At 40.5% G+C, this 19349-nt stretch overlaps 1 protein-coding gene across 6 annotated transcripts in view; it reads left to right on the top strand.

Annotated features, from left to right (window-relative positions):
* Positions 1–364: 364 nt before the first annotated feature.
* TAB3 (TGF-beta activated kinase 1 (MAP3K7) binding protein 3) overlaps positions 365–19349 on the top strand; it is a 43852-nt gene continuing 24867 nt past the window's right edge. For 5 of the 6 annotated variants that reach the window (XR_009275995.1, XM_058824722.1, XM_058824721.1 and 2 more), the window contains exon 1: positions 365–602. The gene's annotated coding sequence lies outside the window, so the exon portion shown is untranslated. The remainder of the gene's footprint in view (positions 603–19349) is intronic. The other variant, XM_058824720.1, reaches the window with a different exon arrangement.

Genomic DNA, 19349 nt, shown 5'->3' with positions numbered 1-19349 from the left:
CCCCGCCCCCTGGCCCGCCCTGGCCCCGCCCCCTGGCCCGCCCCCTGGCCCGCCCCCTGGCCCGCCCCCTGGCCCGCCCCTTTCCCCGCCCCTTTCCCCGCCCCTTTCCCCGCCCCTTTCCCCGCCCCTTTCCCCGCCCCTTTCCCCGCCCCTTTCCCCGCCCCTGCCCCGCCCCTGCCCCGCCCCCTGCCCCGCCCTTTCCCCGCCCCCTGCTCGTTGCCGCGCGCCTTCGCGCCCCCGCGCCCCCCTCTCGCCGCCGCTGCCTCCGCCAAATCTCGCGAGAGCCGCGCGTCCGGCGCGCGCGGGCCGCGCCATGTCGGACGCCGTTGGGCGCAGCCGGGGCCCCGCCCCGCCCGGCGGCCCCAGCGCCCCGCACTGAGCCCGGAAGCGCTTCCCGGCCGCGCTCTGCCCCGGGACCCGCTCCCTGCTCCCGCCGCCGCTCCCCGCGCCCGCCCGCCCGCCGGGCCCCGCGCCTCTGCTTCTCCCCTTCCTCAGCAGGAGCGGGGAGGCCCCCGCAGCGCGGCCCGGGGCAGAGCCGGGGGGCGGGAATGCAGCCGCCGGAGCCGCAGCCGCAGCCGGAGCCGAGCCCCCAGCGCAGCACGGTGAGAGGGGGCGGTGGTGAGGGAGGGCTGTGCGGGTGAATCGGGGGCGGGCAGGGCCCCGCTGCCGGGGGTCAGTGAGGGAGGCTCGGTGACACCCCCGCTCCCCCATCCCGGCGGGCTGTGGGTGTCCCCCTGGCCGTGCGGGAGCGGCTGCAGCCGTGCCGGGGGAGCGGACGGGCTGCCCGGGGAGCGGGGCTCTCCTGCCCTGCGTGGGCCCGGGTGTGGTGACGGGAGGCGGCTCGTGTTGATCCTGGCTCCTGTTTTGCTGCCGCACTCCCACGCAGCGAGCAGGGAAAACTTTGGTCTTTGTTTTTGGAGCCCTTTGCGGAGCGAGGCGGGCGGAGTGCCCGGGGATCCCGGGCGGGTGTCCCCTGAGCAGGGGCTGTGCTGCCTGCTGGGCCACTGATGCTGCTCTTGCTGCGTAAAAATAAATTCATTAATAAAAAGCAAATGGATTCACAGGTAAACGCTGCCAATGCCCCTTGGACGTGACTGCAGCGCGATGCTGCTGCTCATGCCGTGCCTTGGCTCTAGAAATAGAAGGCCCCCAAAGGTAGCAAGGCCTTCCTTGGCTGTGCTCTGTCCAGAGTCTTGGCTTCAGGTCGGGTTTGAGATCTTATCGGCTGCTTGTGTTGGCTGTGAGCAAAATTAACTCGAGTTTTAGTTGGTTTTTTAAATGCAAGTGAATATGGTGGATGGATGCAGCTCTTATTTATACTGTTCTGTGTTAGTGTAGGACTGTGCAGTCGCTGTGCTTTTCCCCTTGTTCAAACATAACTTGTAACATGATATTGGCCCTTGTTTCCCTGGCTTTGGCAAGGAGAAAACAAGGAGAGAAAAGACAATTGCTTAGGTGGTTTGGGAGTATCTGCACTTCAGGTTTTGGTAGACATTCTCTGTGTCCAAAAAAATGGAATGGCTTAGATATGCCACACTTGGAAAGTAATGGAAAAACTTAAAGTAAGACCCTGTGTTCAAGTGAACATGCATGAAAGCTGTTATGGAAGGTCTCAGTGCTAACAGGTTTGAAGACACTATTCTTCAATTCTAAATAAATCTTGAGAGTGGTCAGGTCAACCTATCCAGCTGATGTGTCAATATGTGTTTGTTATTTTTAGTGCTGGTGTTTACTGTGACAAAATTGTGTAGTACTCCTTTATGGGCTTATGTTCTCCAGCAGCTCCACCTGATCACTAAGATTTCCAGAGAACTTAGTATAACAGAACTCTTAAAAGTTACAGGTAAAGCTTGCATGGTCCAAGGCCAGTCACTGTTCTGGTAACTTTAATTTTGTTTTCTAGCTCTGCAAGAAAAGCAATTCTTTCTTCTGCCTCTTCTTAAGTATATTTGCAGTTAACATATTTCATGTAAAAAGAAGAAATGTTAAATTCATTTCCTCTTTGTAGAGAGAGAGGAACAGGATTCTTAAAAATAAAGTATTTCACAACATTTGTTAAAGCTTGCACTTTGTCATGCCTTATGAATGGTGTCTGTTGACAGCAGCAATCTGAGGAGTGCCTTAACAACCTGTATTAATGTGTATATAGACTGTCTTTGTTTGTCCATAAAATTACCAACACAGCAAATTTTGCGCACATTAATAAAAAATATTAAAATCAGCATTTAAGCCTGCCTTTAATCTTGAATCTTTTGCTTGAAGCACAGGTAGCCAGCTGAGTATGATGTATTCTAATTATGAAATTGTACTCTTATTATGAAATTATACTTTTATTATGTTTTTTTGTCATCTTGTGTCATAACCTTTACATATAATGATGTCAGGTAAATGTAATGAAGGAATTGTGAAATCTGTGTCCACTCTTGTTTCCTGAATCTCATTGAGGCTCCTTTTCCTTTCCATGTCTTTTCATCTTGAGGAAGACTGGATGAGTTGAATAGGTATTGTGAAAACACATCTGACTTTCAGGCAGCTTTGGTGATGTCTGTGCTGGTGTCTCTGTTGAGTTGCAGAGTAAAAGGAAATCCTAAAGGGAAAAGACTGCTTTGGAGTCATCCAGGAGAGTGCATTGATGGGATTCTTTGGGTTATCTGCAGACTCTCCTCTATTCCCTCTCAGGAATTATGTAGGGCTTAAATAAAGGTTTTGGTTGTGCTGGTCTAGAGGCTTTCTCCTGATTTCAAACCTATCATGATTAATTTTGTTTATATTTGTAAACAGCATAAGTATCCTCAAAGTATGACCTGCAGAAGCATTCTTGGTTAGGGCAAGAGTTACATGGGTATGCACTGCAGTTCATAACAAATAGGAAACCTAAGATATTTTATTCAATTCTTTTTCAAAGCACTTTGTCTTCAACTGGGATGACTTTCAAATCCCTGCTTTCACAGCTTTAGTGTTTCAACAAAATCACCAACACAAGCAAAAGCCTTTGATTTACTTTTTTGACACCAAAGGTATTTTAGTGATGATAGAGTCATTGAGTAAATGATCAAATCTAGTAAATTTTGGGTAACATCAAGTCTGAGTGTGTGCTTAGTCATGCAACTCAACTGTGCTATGACACATTCTGCTCTGGGAGATCTGTGATGCTGCTGTTCCTCTGCTGTGAGCTGAGGTAGGGGCAGAGCCTGTGGGCTCACACATGAGCACAAGGAAAGTGTAACTGAAGGTGTTTGCAGTGGGAGTTATTTTTGTTATGTGGTATGGTTAAAAGGCAGGTGAAAAACAGTGTGAAACTGAGAGGTTTCAGACAGAGCCTGAAACTTTACCATGAGCACCTTTTGGGCTACTCTGGACTGCCAGATACATGGTAGAAATATCTGTGACTTGTGGTTTTGCAGTATCTTTTCCTGTCCCTGTCTTTACTCTTAAGAGAAAAATAGAACTGAAAAATGTTGGTGCTACCTAGTGCAGTGAACTGATATTAAGGATTTACTTTCATACCTCTGGCAAAGTTTCCTCTTATTGTCACTTTTTTTTTCCAGGTTGGAACTCTTGGGTTTTCTCTATAGTACAAGTTTTCTCTAGGCTTATTTCTGTGTGGTCATAGTAGAGTAAAATACTGTCCAAAAGGCAATATTGACTGTCTTGTTTTTGTGAGAGATTGAGAACTGCTTTGCAGAAGTTGCATGTGTGGTGATGTCGTGGTGCCGGTTCTCACGTGTGAAACTCTCTCTGTGAATGGAAAGATGAGTTTTGAAATACTTGTTTAGACTCATGTGCAAATGTTGAAGGCGTTGGTTGAAAGCACTGCTAGAATAGGTGCTTGTAGTCTGCCAAACCTTCAAGTGTCAAAGTTGTCTTTTGAAAGGCTTTCAAACTGGCAATGTGCTCATAATACCTAAACAAAGTGCTCTCTCCAGCTCCAGGCAGGTGGTGCTAGTGTAGGTGGTTCTGTGGTGCTGAATATCCATGCTGGGTGTCTGTTCTGTGTGGGGAGGGTGGTTGGCCAGCAGCTTCTGTGCTCTGTCAGTGTTGGTGGCACTGTGGTTTGGTATCCAGGAGACTCAGGTGCACAACTTCCAGAAAAACATCACTGGGGTGTTTTCATTGACTTGAGAAGCTGAAATGCATGTCACAGAATTCAGTATGTAGTATGGTGAGACAATGCCACTGTTCTTATTGTTTGGCATTTTTCTTGTTCATTTCTTCTTTCTGAAGATCAGTTATACCATATAGATCATAGTGTCTGTCTCAGCTTAATGGCACTGTGGAAATAACATTTCAATATTCTCTACACCCCATTGATTACTGTGTTGAATGTTTCTCCCTTTTCAGGTATTGTTTTAAAATAGTCAGCATAGCACTAGAGAGTAAAGATGAAAAATGCTATCTCTGTTGAGGTTATATACAGTTTTGTGTTTTTAAGAAACATTAGTTCTTCAGTTTCTGGTGGGCTTTATTTTATTAAGGGCCTGAATTCAAAGCAGTGGTATTTTAAAAGCATTGAATTACCAGGTTTTGTCCTAACCTGGCTCTTTGGTAAGGAAAATCACTGCTCTTTTCAGAGAGTTGTTTAAAGCAGGGGGCTTTGTAAGCAAATAGCAAAGGGAGAGAAAGGAGGGAGGTCATTGTGCCGTGTGCTGCTGAGCAGCCTCCCTGTCACAGCTCAGGTACAGATGTTTTCCTACCTGCATGTGGGCTGGCTGGTGGATCATTGAGTGTTTTCTGGAAAACACCCTTCAGCAGGTTCTGTTCAATCAGTCTTGTTCCACACTCAAAATGAAATCCTTTCTTTCAAATGAAATTGCATGTCTGTACATTAATTTGAAAAGTGGATCAATTTATGTGAAATCATGGTTGATCTAGGGGCAAATGTAGAGTTTTTAGAAAAAGAAATCCTGTTACTATCAGTATTTGTCTTGGATGTTGTGGTAGGGAAAAAACTTGAACAATTTAATAAACTGCATTCAGTATTGACTGTTTCTTACCAGATTTGGTAAAAAGAACCAGAGCAGTGCTGGTATTTTAATCTTGCAGCTTTATGCTTCAGCATTTTTCTATTCCTTGGTTGGATTCTGAGGTGATTTGCCCCCAGGTCAGCTGTTTGAACAACTCCTCCTGGTTGACAGTGCCACAGCTGCATTAGAAATTGGCTGGGAAAAGGCTTTGCTTGTTCTAAGTATGTTATTTGTCACATTGGTATAAATCCTCAAGTGTAATTCTGTGTCTTCAGTGGGGAGTTTGCTTGCCTCAAGATTCGGGCATTTTTTCTTAGCACTTGAAAGAGTTACAGATTTGTTTTGTTCTCCTATGTTGGGCATTGGATCAATAATAGTTGATGAATAGGAGATGATTGGGTTTTGTTGCCTTTTTTTTTTAACCTAGATGTTGTGCAAGTTATGAAAGAAATATAGAGCTGGGCTTCCATGTGGATGTTCTTGAGATCAGCCTGCAGAAATAGTAAGCCAGGTACTAGGCTGTTGCAGAGCATTGCATTAAAGTGTACCTGCTTTTTTTTTCTTGGAATTCTTATCTTTATCTTGAAGGAATAGTAATTCTCACTGTAATCCTACTAATGCTGGACCAGAAATTATGTGTCTAGCCAAGACAAAGTGTTAATTTGGTATAATTTCTCTGTTGCTTCATATTTGCTCAAAAACAAATAGTTTAAATTTCTACTAGCAAGCCTTACTCAAATATCATCTTCTCACTGCTGATTTGAATGTGTTAAAAACTTTTAAGTTATTTGCTGGATATTCTGCTGAAAAGTCACTTTGTGTTCTTTCCTGGTAAAAATAAAGTTTTAGCTGCTGGCTGATCTGGACATTTGCAAATGGGACTTCAGTAACTGCTGAGTAAGTGTTGTAGCTGAATTCAGAACGCTTACATGAAATTTTATTTTAAAACTTTTGTCAATGCTTTTGTACACTACCATGGATTTTTTTCAACTCCTTAGTCAGTTTCAAATGGGCAGCACAGGGGAACAGGTATTTTAGTCTTTTATCTATGCTTTATTTCCTGCTGTTTGGGCAGCATCATGAAAGTGGGGTTGTAAAAATTTGCATGCAGTTCCAACTTCATGAGCATCAGTGTTTTATACAGGTGTTTCACAACAAATCTCATTGTTGGGCTGAAAGCTTCATGCATTTTGAGTAAGAACTTTCTGAATAAATGCTCAGAAATATGTTTTTGGTTTTGTACTTTCTCTTGCTCTTACACTGAAGCTCTTACTCTTCAGTATGTACTGGTTTCAGTAGCAAGCAGTGACAGTGAGAATTATCCTTGTTTACATCCAGCTTCCTTCTGTGTTGGTTTGAGTTCATTGGCACTTTCTGGAACAAACATTTTTTAATTATTGTTTTCTTGGAATATCCAGTTTAAAGGAAGAGAGGTTAGACAGGGAAGAGTTTATACCACATCTATTGCAGCTGAATTAAGTTCATAAATGGCAGAATGTAGGTTCTCTTAAATAAAATCTGCCTCTTGGCTTTTGAAACCCAGCCTCTACATGCTGTAAATGCTGCTTTTGCTTTAAAGAAAGTTCCAAGTCAAGTAAATGTTCTACCTGCCAATCCCTTTCAAGTTTTGGGAGTTGAGGTAAATGAGGCTGAAGGTAGCCTTAGGCCTAAGAGAGACCTTTTGGTCTGTCTTTAGAAATCATGATCTACTGTATTAAAAAAAAAAAAAAAAAAAAAAAAAAAAAAAAAAAAAAAAAGGAGAGAGTCAAAAATCACTTCAGTGTTGAAACAAAGTTCCTTGATTTAGGAGTAAGAGGTCTGTAAGAGGGAAGTGGCTTCTGTAGAGGACAACTTGAAGTTTTCCACAAAGAAAGAATCCTCTGAGGAGTTCTGTGCAGCAGGTCTTGATGGTGTTAGTTCCATCAGGTGAGTGACACCTTTCTGTAGCAGTGTGGTCACTGGGGCATCTTCAGTGATCTCTGTTGTTGTTACTCATGGAGTCACTAGAACCAACAACACAGACATTTCTGGTGCTGTGATAAACACTACTTTTATTTCTGTAGGAACACTCAGTCACTTGAAAGCTGCTTTGCCTTAACTGAGACATTTTTGCTGTAAAAGTTGTAGCAAAAATTTATGGCACTTCTCCTAAGAGCATATGTTACCCAAGATGTGATCAAGGCATGGAGGCTTGTGCTGCTTGGTTCTTATCTGTACTGTTCAGTTCTTGGGTTTTGGTTTCACAAATCCCAGGGCACTTCGTTCTCATGTCTGTCTGTTATGGACAGGTTGAGACACAGCAGTGGTGGACTGGTGTCTGCAGTCTGAGGGAGGATTCCTGTCCTGGAAACACAGAGGAGATGGAAGAACAGCTCCTTCTTCTCTTACCTTTTAAGAAATCCATATCTTCTGAAAGAGGGGTTCTGCTCACTCTCCTGCTGGTTGGATGAGGTGGAGAAAACTTCCTGTTGCCATTCCTGGGCTCAGTGAAGCCATGGTCCCTGTGGGTGTCAGTTCATGGACTTGACGGCTCAGAGAACTTGCTGAAGGGGGACTGGTGTTGGGCAGCTGACAGGAAAGGGTCAAAAGAAGTCTGACTTTCTTCTGTGAATTGAGTTCTAGAAAGATCCCCAAAACCAAGCAATTCTTATATGCTTTCCCCCCAACCAATGAATCCCGTTAAAATCTCTACCATAGATCATTGTTTTGTCCTGCTTCCTGTAAAGAAGTTCCTCTAAATGTCTCATTTTTTTGAAAATTTTGAAAGGTAAGGCTTTTGTAAGGTCTAAAAGAAGAGGAAAAGAAAGAAACAGATTTAAGTGTTAGAATTTCTATGGTTCAGGTGAGGGGAAAGTAGTTATGACATTGACATTTTGATATGCTTCTTCTTATGTTTTGATTATGTGCTAGAACACAGATTCCAAAAAGAACAGATGTGTCTTATGTGAGGAGTTGTGTCCTTGTAGCAAATTTCTGCTTTGGGGTTACTCTGAATAACTTCTCTTGAGCATAATCCTTGGATTGCTCTATCCACTTGACAATTCATGGAATATTTGAGTTTAAGCTTTGCCATAGCCTTACTTAGTCAGCCTTGGGGTAAGGGCTGTAGGTATTTTGAATTAGTTCCTAAGTTTTACTTTCTCAACTTTTTTGCCACTGTTGGTTGTAATGCCATCAGTAAAAATGGTTGAGTGCCACAGGTTTATGTAAGCTGGACTCATTTTTTAAGTTAAACTATTTATGGTGCAGGCTTGTTAGTCTGTTCAGAAAGTGAACTCTGCATACTTAAGGGGAATGCATTTAGACTTGCTTGGGGCTTTCTTTTGTCTGCTTTTGAGTTTGGTTTTGTTTTGTTTTTTTTTACTGTAGTTGCCTTTATGGGGGTTGAGGGTGGTGTTTGTTTTGTTTTCCCAGCAAGTGTATGGTGTACTTTGACTTGTAGGGCCAGTTATTTCTGTGTATAGTAGAATTTGTGAATTATGTAAGCATGTTACATAATCATAAATAATCTTAATTTTCATTAAACTATAATAAAAGTCAAGCAAGGAGAAAAACTTGATGCTTGGGGTTATTTGTTCAGAACTACTAATTACCCCATATTCTGTACTATGAGCATCTAAGTTTGGTTTCCTGATAGCCTGTACAGTGTGGCAGAATGCCACAGAATCCAGTAGACAAACACTCTACCAAAAAACTGGATTTTTTTTTTCAGAAAGTGTTTTGGTGATTATTTGAGCAATGCATTCTTAAAAAGCAGTTTTAACAGCTGTATTGCATTTGTAGTAAGCAGTATTTAATTTGGGTTCCTTTAATGGTTAATGATTTTACTAGCTATGAAAAAAGATTACTTAAACATGAAATGAGTTTGCTAAGGTGCAAACCTCAAGGTTGAATTATAATAGGTTTTTATTATACATATATTCATTCAAGTACATCAAATTTCTGTTAGCTTTATTAAATACTCAAAGATTAGTAACTTCTGAATATGTTACTGTGATTGTAAGTCTTTCTGCAGAATAACTTTTCAGGAGGGATCTGTGAGGATTGCAAACTTGTCTTTAGATGTGTGCTTTAATTCTTATATGATGCTGGATCAAGCTCATATCAGTTCTATGTATCTCAAAATTCTAACATTTTTCAATCACAATATTTGTATTTTGTATAGCCTGCCCTGGCTTTTGGATTATTTTCTCTGGTCTGTGCTTCGTATTTGCTAATCCCTGAGATTCATAACTAATCTGGTTTGATGGCTTTGTTTTTCCTGTGGTCAAGGCTGAGAACTTTTCCCAGTTCTTCCAAATAAAAAAGAAAATGAAGATTCAGGAAGGCAGGTTTTCAGGAAGTTGAGAACAATCAACAGTACTCCAAGGTTTAGGTTTCTGCCTTGCTTGAATATAGATCATCTGGATTTCAAGGAGATGCTGCTTTTTCTATCATTTAACATGGAAAATAAAACTTGTACAAATGTTCCATGTTTTCAGTGCCTAAATGACTGGGTAAAGTGGGACCAACCAGAACTGCTGGTTGCATAGCTCCTTGCACCTATGAGGTTCCTGTGAGTGGCAGGAAAACTGCTAAATGGAATCAGCATTCAGCCTCAGACTGTGACTTGGACTGCTTTCTTAGTGAGAAAGTCTAATTTCCAGTAAGTTTTTGTGCTTTACCTGAAGGAAGAGTCTGCTCTGAGGTCTTTGTGGTCAGATCTCATCCTGACACTTTGGTCTAACACTTCTCTCTCTCTCGCCCTGGCTGCCTGCCTCGGTTTCAGATACTGGGGGCTTTGAGGGGTGTCAGGGAGCTGATCCACTTTGGGTGAGTATTTAGTGTTTGTAAATCAAGGTTTAGCTTTAGTGATGTCCCTGTCACCATTTGAACTCTAAATTTGTGGTGATGTGTTGGGAGGAACAAGTATTGAAAGGAAAGGAGAAGCAAATTCTTTCTTCACAATTATTGTGTTTTTACTGGTTTGAAGTGATTATGAAACAGCCAGATGAGACTTCCTTTGTGACAATTTCTCTTGAGGAAGCACCCAGAGTGTGTGCTATTGGAGGGCATTTTATGATGATAAATATTTCCCTAGACAAAGATTCCTCCCCCCACCACCAGCCCAGCTTATTTCCTGAAGTTAAAGGGTTTCTCTGCCTCATACTCACTTGTTTAAACTTTTAAATGTTTTTTCAGAGTTCAACAGCAGTATCAACACCGCCTCTCTTTTGCTGGGGTTGCTGTTTTCTTGTTGAGTTGTGACTCTGTATGCTGGACAGAAAAAATGAAGAATTTGGATGTTCAGTATTGCTTTTCCCTTGTAGCTGCATATTTCTGTGCCTCTGCATAGAAGGGAATTAGATTGCAGCCCCCATGTTCCCAGTTAAAGTTTGTAAGAAGCTTGGTATTTGATGGTGGTATGTTTGTAATTTTTGGTGTGTTTTTTTCTCTTCTGTAAATTATTCTGCACTTTTGATGTTTTTGGTGGTTTTTTTTGGTTTTTTTTTTTTGTTTTTTTGTTTTTTTTTTTTCTGGAAGTAACATTCAATGGCATCTTAGTAGTTCTAATATTCCAGAATTCACTGCTAAGTTGTCTTTCTACTGACTTCCAGACCAGTCTAGGAAATGTTTGTCACATAGTCTTCATTACAGATACATTTGTCTTATGCTGTTAATTTAAAAACTGCTTTTAAAATGTAAAATACATTTGGCAGTTCCATTTTATTTAGGTAAAAGCAGTTGTATGAAAAATTTTGTAAATTAGGGACACGTACTTTTGATTTCTAGTAATGAGATTTCCTTCAAATATTTGGTTCTTATTTGAAAATAATAATTTGAATTTTAGAAGTTGCTTTTTGCATTTGAGAATTTTTAATAGAATTTTATCATGCTTATATGATTTTTTTTCATTATATCATTGAAAGTTTATAAAATGAATAATAAGTAGAAAGTCAATACTACAGTGTTTGAACCTGTGGCTTAATCATGCATCTGTTTGGGGTTTTTTATGTGTTTCTATGTATTCTGGACTTGATTCAGTTGAATTGAACATGTAAAACTACAGAAGGAATGTCTTTACTCTTACAGGTACTTGGGGATGTGTTGTTATAAAGGCATTTTCTGATTAGGCTGTTTTGTCTGTGGACTGTGTGCAGTTCATTAACTTTTCAAATACATAGAAAGTTGCTCTTATCAAACTGAATGGTTGGGCGTGGAAATCTCACATATAATCAAAGTAATAGAGATTATTGTGTACTTGAGGAAGTATGTACAGAGCTGAATGTGCAATGTCTTCTGCAAATGTTTAAAATTGTGTCAAATTTGCTTTTAATCCATTTGAAAATTAGACAAAACAGTAAGGTGTTTGAATTAAGAATAACTCCATAGGCTAAACTGTGCAGACAGTAATGGAGAATTAGTGGGTGTTGAGTAGCCAAAGTCTTGTGCTGTGTTCCCTGACTGGAGCCCTTCTTGGAAGGTGGCTAAACCAGAGAATCAGTAAGGTTGGATGAGATGGTGTGATAATGTAAATCTGGTAACTGGAGGTTCTTTTGATTGTGGTTCTCAGGTAAATATTGTTTTAAACAATTTCATCATTTTTCAGCCAATAAAACCCTCAAACTTTAAATAGAACTGAGTTTGGTTCACCATAATGGAAAACTGGTGGTATGCAATAGTTGTGAAAATGAGCACCAATTATTATTGTATTGTCTGGGATTTTTTAAAGCATGAATTACATTTGTTTTTTTAAAGCTGATGCTGAATCAAAGAACATGCTTCTCTGAGGTACCTAATTACTTAATTTGCATATTTCTCCAGCAGTTAGAAGGAACAGAAAATCTGCATATGATTTATAGTCAGACTTAACAGGTCTGTTGTGGTATTGCTCAGCTCATCTGGCCATTCACATACTGAACATGTAGCATTGCTTCCATCCTGTGGGGGAGGAATGACTCAGAGCAAAATCAAATAAGGCTTGTGCTTAAACAGCACTAAAAATGTCAAAGGTTTTCATCTCCTTGCTTCTCCTCTCTCTCCTTTCAAAGCAGAGCACCCAAAGCTTACACTGAAGTCTGGCTTGTGTAAATGCTTAGAGCTGAGTTTGTTTGCAGTAATGTTGTGAGAATTCTGAAGGAGTCATTGGGCTGTTTGGTGAAGCAGAGGGTGTGACTGCTTGTGCTGGGATTTTGGAATCAAGGTATCAGATTACAATGTTTTTTTTTAATATAAGCTGGTTAGGGTTTTTTTATTCAGAAACGTACAAATTTCTCACTTTGTGCTCCTTTGTCCAGGGCTGGCATTTTGTGTCACTTACTGGCCTCAGGGGAATGCTCTGGTGGCAGTTGTGCTTTCTTGGCCAGGGGGAAACAGCCAATTATTTTAAACTTTAGGTTTTTCTGCTGTCTAACCTCCTGTTGTGTATAAGACTTCATTTGTGGGAAGATATGACCTTGATTTTTTTCTTATTTTTTCCCCTCTATGTTTTCTGTACATGATTCCCCTCTAAGATTGAAGGGAGTTAAATGAGAAGATTGGCTTGAAGAGGTTGAAATTCTTGGTTACTAATTGAAGAGCTGGGCATGCCCCACATTGTTGTTTTCTACAAACCATATGGACACTCCCAATTCTTACCAGTAAAGAAGCTGGGACATTGGTTAATACCACATCTTTTCCTTTGCTGCAGTATCCAAGCAGAGGAAGCCACTGTGACATAGCAGGTGAAAGAAAGGTTTTTGTGTTCTTGTAGTGCATCTGAGACACTCAAATTGTTGAGTGGGTGTCAGTTCCAGTCTTCTGTTCTGATGGAGGTGAAGAGCCCTGAGCACAGCACAAATACCAGAGCAAGCTCAGTGTAGTGCAGAGGATGTTTCAACAGTTCTTTAGCTATTGCTTTACTGAGTTATCCTCAAAACTCCATAAATGCTGAGAGAAGAGCAAGGTCTATTAAAACAAAGAAGGACATGGATTTTGGAGGCTGTACCTACCTTCAGCTGCTGGACAGCATCTTTTTGATTTTGAGGAGTGAAATAATCCAAACCTCTTCAAAATAATGAGTTGGTAACTATTTTAGGTCGAAGCTGCCTTTGAGCCCTTGTGGTTTTTTTCTTCTTCTAAAGCAGGATTATGAGGATAGCTTCCTAAAAGGGAAATGAAATCAGTGCAGTTTATCCTACCAACCTTAATGGAGTATAGTAAGGCAGATCAGAGTGGAAATGATTTGGCTTTAGAGAGATGCTGATTGCTTAAAGTGTTTAACTTGCATGTGTAACTTATATTTGGAAGGATATTTGTCATGTAGAATAAAAATAAGGTATTGTAAAAATACCTTGAAATGATACCCTTGAAATTGTGAATAGGGGCTTTTGGGTGAAATGCTTTGAAGAGTCAAGTACTACTTACTCCTCAAAGTTCCAGAACATGAGCCTCATTCATTTTGTATATTTATTTATACAGATTTATACTTTTTTTTTTCAGTATCTCTACCTGATGAAAGTGACATTTACTTGTAACTTCACCATCAGCCAGCTGTGTCAGCTGTGGAAAGACTGCCTAGTAGTCAAGGACCTCTTTCCCTCTACTTTGTATCCTACAAGGCTGATTCTATAAAGCCCCAGGGTTGTTCAACATGTTCTTGCTATAGGTTGCTCTGTGAAAGAGCATCCAGCTCCATCATCACAAAATTGATCTTTTAGGCTCAGCTGTATGTAAAAAGTTACCCATGCTCCAGCCAGGAATTGTGTTAATCTCATCACTTGGATTTGAAATTTTCTGGCCTGGTGTCAGACCAACAAAAATAAACAAATGTTATGACAGATGACCTGAATACTGCCAACCTGCCTTTGCAGGCAGTGTCATTGAGTAACTGAGGTGTCCAGACTGCAAACACAGCTTTGCTTAACCTCCCAAAGTCATGGCTTAGCCTTGGACAGAGAGCTAATGTGTGGGTTTGAGGAGGAATTTCTGCTTCTGTGTAACTGTAGCTGACCTATGAGTGATTATAATTCATTCGTCTTCCAATTTAATTTTAGAAAAATACGGAAATTAGAATAAATGTTGGAGAAAAGCCAGTTTAATATTGTACCCAGAGTGCACATAAGAGCATGAAAGTTATTTGCCAGTGTGAAGACTGCTGCATTATTAGAATAGAATAGAATAGAATAGAATAGAATAGAATAGAATAGAATAGAATAGAATAGAATAGAATAGAATATTCTAGCCATAAGTATTGATTGTTTTTTTCAAATATACAGGCTTTGGATACTACACTGGGTTGGGAACAGAAGAATTTACCAAGTAGCTATTAGATTTTTAATTTGGCAGAAGCAATAAATACAAGAAAAATAAATAATAAAAATATATTAACAAACATATATACATACACACACATGTATAAATACAGTGCAAAGGTGTCACTGCCCATGGCAGTGGGTTTGGATTTAGGTAATCTTTAAAACCCCTTCTGACCCAACCCATTCTGTGACTTTACCACAAATTAATTTTGTTCATGAACAGGTTTAATGTAGGTGGCTGCAGTTTTTCAGCTGTTATCTGTAGTTTCTCAGGTGTTAAGCCCACCTGGTTCAGAGCTCTCTGTGGGAAGAGGATACTCTGAAGCTTTCATGAAGTAAAGATACTGGATACTCTTCAAGGTCTGAAGCTCTACAGGAATTTTGGCAGGAATGCATTTTAGGTTGAACAACTGTATTCATATTCTAGTCCTTCCATTATATCTTTTGGCTTATCCCATTTCTGGCCAAGATGATAGAACAAGTAAATCCGAAATAATATTGAGACTCCCTTATAGAGATTTGCTATTTAAGCAATTCCACAGACAGGACAGCTACAGCTTTATCTGAGTGTTGATTAAACACTACCTTACATACCAATGCTTCTTTTTGCAACAGATGTAACAAATGGAAAGCTTATGGAAAGAGGGGAAACAGCTTTCCTTTCACCAGCCTTCTCTTTTTTAATTTTTTGTATCCCATTAGTATTTTTTAATAGGTAATTGCTGAAGTTAATGCAGAAAGAAAGCAATTCAAAATGTCTGCATTGTGTAATATCTAAGGCACATCTCCCCAGAAAGTCCATCTGGGGCTGAGATGAGATAAAATAATGTTAATAGAAGATGACTGTGGTCTGATGTTGCAGAACCTGTCTGTTGTAGAAACAGCTATCTAATTTTAAGGCATTCTTCCCTCTCTGCCTCCAAAAGCAAAAAGAAGAAGAAAAAAAAAGATGCAAAAAGCATAACCTAGGATGTATGTGACATCTGTATATATACATATATAGCTCATACATATACATGTCTGCATTTATTTATGTTGTTGGCTGGTTATTTTTTATTTTACAGCCCAAGGATGTTGGGCACAGCAGTTCCTGACCATGGCACATGGTTGAGCACCTCTGCATGTACAGGTGTGATCATGGATAACCTCAATGTGTCAATGTGTTATATTGCAGTAAACATAAGTAAATTAATATAATGTGGTGTGTAACCTCTTTATGTGGCTGTCTTGCAACACTCCCATGAGAAGGTTTTCATGCAAAGACTTGTCAGGAGATACCACAGAATCAGCAAGGTCCATGTTAAATTTCCTTATGTTAACAAGTTCTGGAATGATAGAAAAGACAGGCATGCTGTGTAACTTGTTCATCATATTTTATAGCAATTATTCATGTCAAAGAAATTTACACAGTCAGGCCACCAAAGTTTAATTCTAAACTTTAGAAATGGAAATTGATGTTTTCTGCTGTAGTGAGTATGGTTTGTATTTTTCTGTACTGTTGTTCTGTATTAACTCCTGTCTGTTCATTGGGGTTTTTTTTCTCTGTCAGCTTTCTTCCTTTTTGTTCCTGTTTATATGTGCTTGTCTGCTTCCCTGCTCAGTTTCATGTGTGAAGAGTCATGTCCTAATCAGTTTGTGTTTGCTGGGGATCCTGACAGGTGGTTCTGCCATCCCCTCACTCTGCTTCTTTCTATTCTAGGGTTTTTCTTCTAGTTTTGATGACCAGAGTGAGGAGAGGCTGGTGGTCATCAGGCCAGAGAGTGTGGAATGTTGTACTTCCCAGTGCCATTTTCTCCTTTCTGCACTGGCCATGCTGGGTGTGGAAATGTAGGGAATCAAGTGTGCAGGCAGTCTGCAATTGGTGTTGCTTTTTGCAGAGTTGTCACTTACATGGGCTGCTAATGAACTTACACAGGTGACTTACCTTGAAATTAGTGGTAATTACTGTCTCTCCTGGTTCTGCAGGAAAAGGAATACTTCTACTTTATGGATAAATATGCTTTTTGATCAGAGAACAGTGTAAATGTTTAAGACAAGGTGTGTTACAGAAATTGTCTGCATCCTGTAAAGCTTTTCCATATATGCAATTATCAACAAAGTAGAAAGCTTTGATTCATTGTATTGAATATTGAGTATTTCCAAGATTTGTCATAGAAGAATTAATCAGAGACTTAACAGAGAAACTTGACTGTCTGTTTATTTTAGTGTTTGCAGCACTACTATGGCAAGCAATCACAAAAGTCTTACGGGTATTTCAGAAGCAGGAAACCTGATATTTAAACAGTTGATTTAGAACTTTTGTCATCTTCTTTCTGCTTTTGTAGTTGCTTAATTCTAATACTTCAAGTTTTAATTCAAATAGAGGAATTTTTCTGTGGTAGCATAAGTGATTAGATTTTATTTTTCAAATTTTATTATAACTCATCCTATTGCTGGATTGCAGCATGATTGACTAAATGAATTTAAATTTTGTAGTTATTGCACATCTTTAGCTCACTCTGAGAGGATGGCCAAGCTTTTTTCATAAAATTGTTTTCTGAGCCACCCAAGTAAAAAACTGGTTAAAAATTCAAATAGTACAGCCCTGAATGTGTGACGTGCATTGGTGCCTTTTATAGGAGTATCTGCAGCCTTAGACAATCAGTGTGTTGCTTTTACTCTGCAAATGAAGCCTCTTTCAGATTTATTGATAACAGTTTGTTTGTTTGTTTAGAGCAGTCATTTTTAATAGAGAGAAGCCCAAGTCAAAGTGAAAAAGTAGAGTAAGGGGTGCATTTAGGCTAATTTTGTGACTAGCCATTGAAACATGTAACAGCTGATTTATGAGTGTAGATAACGCCAAAATTTTACAAGCTCAGTGTGAGTAATCCAGATTTGATGGAGTGTTTCTTTGGGTATTTTTAAAATTATTTCTCTCTTGAGACTTTTTGCAGCTTCTGGCTTTAGTGAACTCTTACTGATCTGAAGTTTTGCAAAAGTACTTGCAGTTATTCATTTTGTAGAAGCGTCTTTGGAGAGACTTGTGTTTTACTTATGAAGATACCTAAGGAACAAAGCCTGTTCTGAATATTTTACAGGTGAATTCAGTACTTAGCAATGAATTTGTCATGTAGGAGTAGGAGTTGATGCTGAGAATCACCTTGTGTAGGAGCTACAAAGCACCTCAGCCAGGAACAATATTGAATAATTCCTGTTGTGCTGGTCAAGATTCAGACTGGTGCTCTGCAGATAACTCAGTGTCCATAGCAATATTTGGAGACATTGCTTCTTTGAGAAGTGTTAATCTCAAACTACTGAGAAGGAGGCTCACTTTCTCAGATTGTGTATGAAATGATATTCCAGTACTTTTGCACTTTGTTAGATCAGTTCTCTCCTGTATAAACCTCAGCTTCTAGTAGTTGTTAAACTTGGAAATATGAAGAGCAGACTGTGCTTAAAAATGAAGAAAAAGCTGAAGTTTGTGATCCATGGATCTACAATAGATTTCCTCCAATGCTTGATAGTATATAATCAGTTTCACATTTTCTTGTATCCTTTCTGGCTCGTTTTGATTCCCAGAATAGGATGTCACTACCAAAAACTTTTTGCATTACCATAAAACTGCTTTTATCAGGGCCAACACAGAAGTTGATGAGTTAGGAAATCTGACAGTGTACTGTTCCTTGCAGGATTTTTCCCTGCCACCGCCTCATTTCAAAGGTGTTCAGTCAGAAATCATAGATCATATGTCCTCCTAAGAAAGGCAGTTCATTGTTCTCACAGGACTCTACTTCAGGATTGTCTGTGAGCTGTACAGGCTCACTTGCATTTGCAACTTGTAGTTGTGCCTTGTGTTCGGCAGAGCCCTTCTGGAAGCTGGTGTTTGTGGCATGGTAGCATCATTCCTGAGCTATTCCCCTGCCTTGGAAACTTTCTCTTCTGTAACTTTGCTCTGTTGTGAGAGCTGCTTCTACTTGCTCACTGGAGTGAGAGAACCATCAGTTCCTTCAAAGTATTTTCTACTGTGATGCAGCCTCTCAGTGTATGAGAGGTTTAGAGGAAAGATATGGGGAGACTTCTTGCCAAGGTCTGTCATGACAGGATGAGAGGCAGTGATTTTAAATGGGAATGCAGTAGGTTTAGATTGGACATAAGGAGGAAGTTTCTGAAGAGGGTGGTGAGACTCTGGTACAGTCTGCCCAGACAGGTGATGCTCCATTGTTAGCAGTGCTCTGGATGAGCTGGACAGGGCTTTGAGCAGCCTGGTCTGGTGCCCCCTCAGCAGGGCTTTGGAACTGGGGTGGCCTTTGAGGGTCTCAACCCAACCAGACTGTGCTGTGACTTACTTAACAGAGGGATTAGTGGCCAAGAACCTCTTAGCTACTCACCAAAAGGAGTATCATTGTTCCAGTTAATTAGCCTTCTCATTATCATTTAGTTTTTACTGTTTCCTGGTGCAATGTAGTTATTAAAAGTTAATTCTACTTTGTGGAGGTTTGACTTGTATATGGGATTGGGATGAGTTTCACCCCTTTTGCTTCCAATGCAATTAAATAAATTATGTCTATATAAATGTTTAGTTGGAAAATTCAAGTTTTGGATCCCTCATTGCAAGGAATTTGAGGTGCTGGAGCATGTCCAGAGAAGGGCAATGGAGATGATGAAGGGTCTGGAACACAATTCTCCTCAGGAGCAGCTGTGGGGGCCAGGTTTGGCCTGGAGAGAAGGAGGCCTCAGGGTTGACCTTACTGCTTGCTTCACCTGCCTGGAAGGAGGCTGTAACCAGGTGGGGGGCTGTCTCTTCTCCCAGATAAGTAGAGGTAGAACAAAGGGAACTGGCCTCAAGTTGTGCCAGGGGAGGATCAGGTTGGATATCAGGGAAAATTTCTTCTCTGAAAGAGTGGTTAAACATGGGAACAGGCTGCCCAGGGAAGGGTGGAGTCACCATCCCTGGAAGTGTTCAGAAAATGGGTAGAGGTGGCACTAGGTGATGTGGTTTAGTGGGCATGCTGGTATTCAGTCAGAATTACACTTGCTGATCTTGAAAGTCTTTTCCAACCTTAATGGTTCTGTGATGTAGATGGAAGAGAGAAAACAGTAGCTGCTCTCTGTTTCCACCCCCTACATCTCT

Source organism: Ammospiza caudacuta, chromosome 2 (assembly GCF_027887145.1).
Source record: "Ammospiza caudacuta isolate bAmmCau1 chromosome 2, bAmmCau1.pri, whole genome shotgun sequence".
NCBI lineage: Eukaryota > Metazoa > Chordata > Aves > Passeriformes > Passerellidae > Ammospiza > Ammospiza caudacuta.
This window is presented reverse-complemented; position numbering and strand designations above follow the sequence as displayed.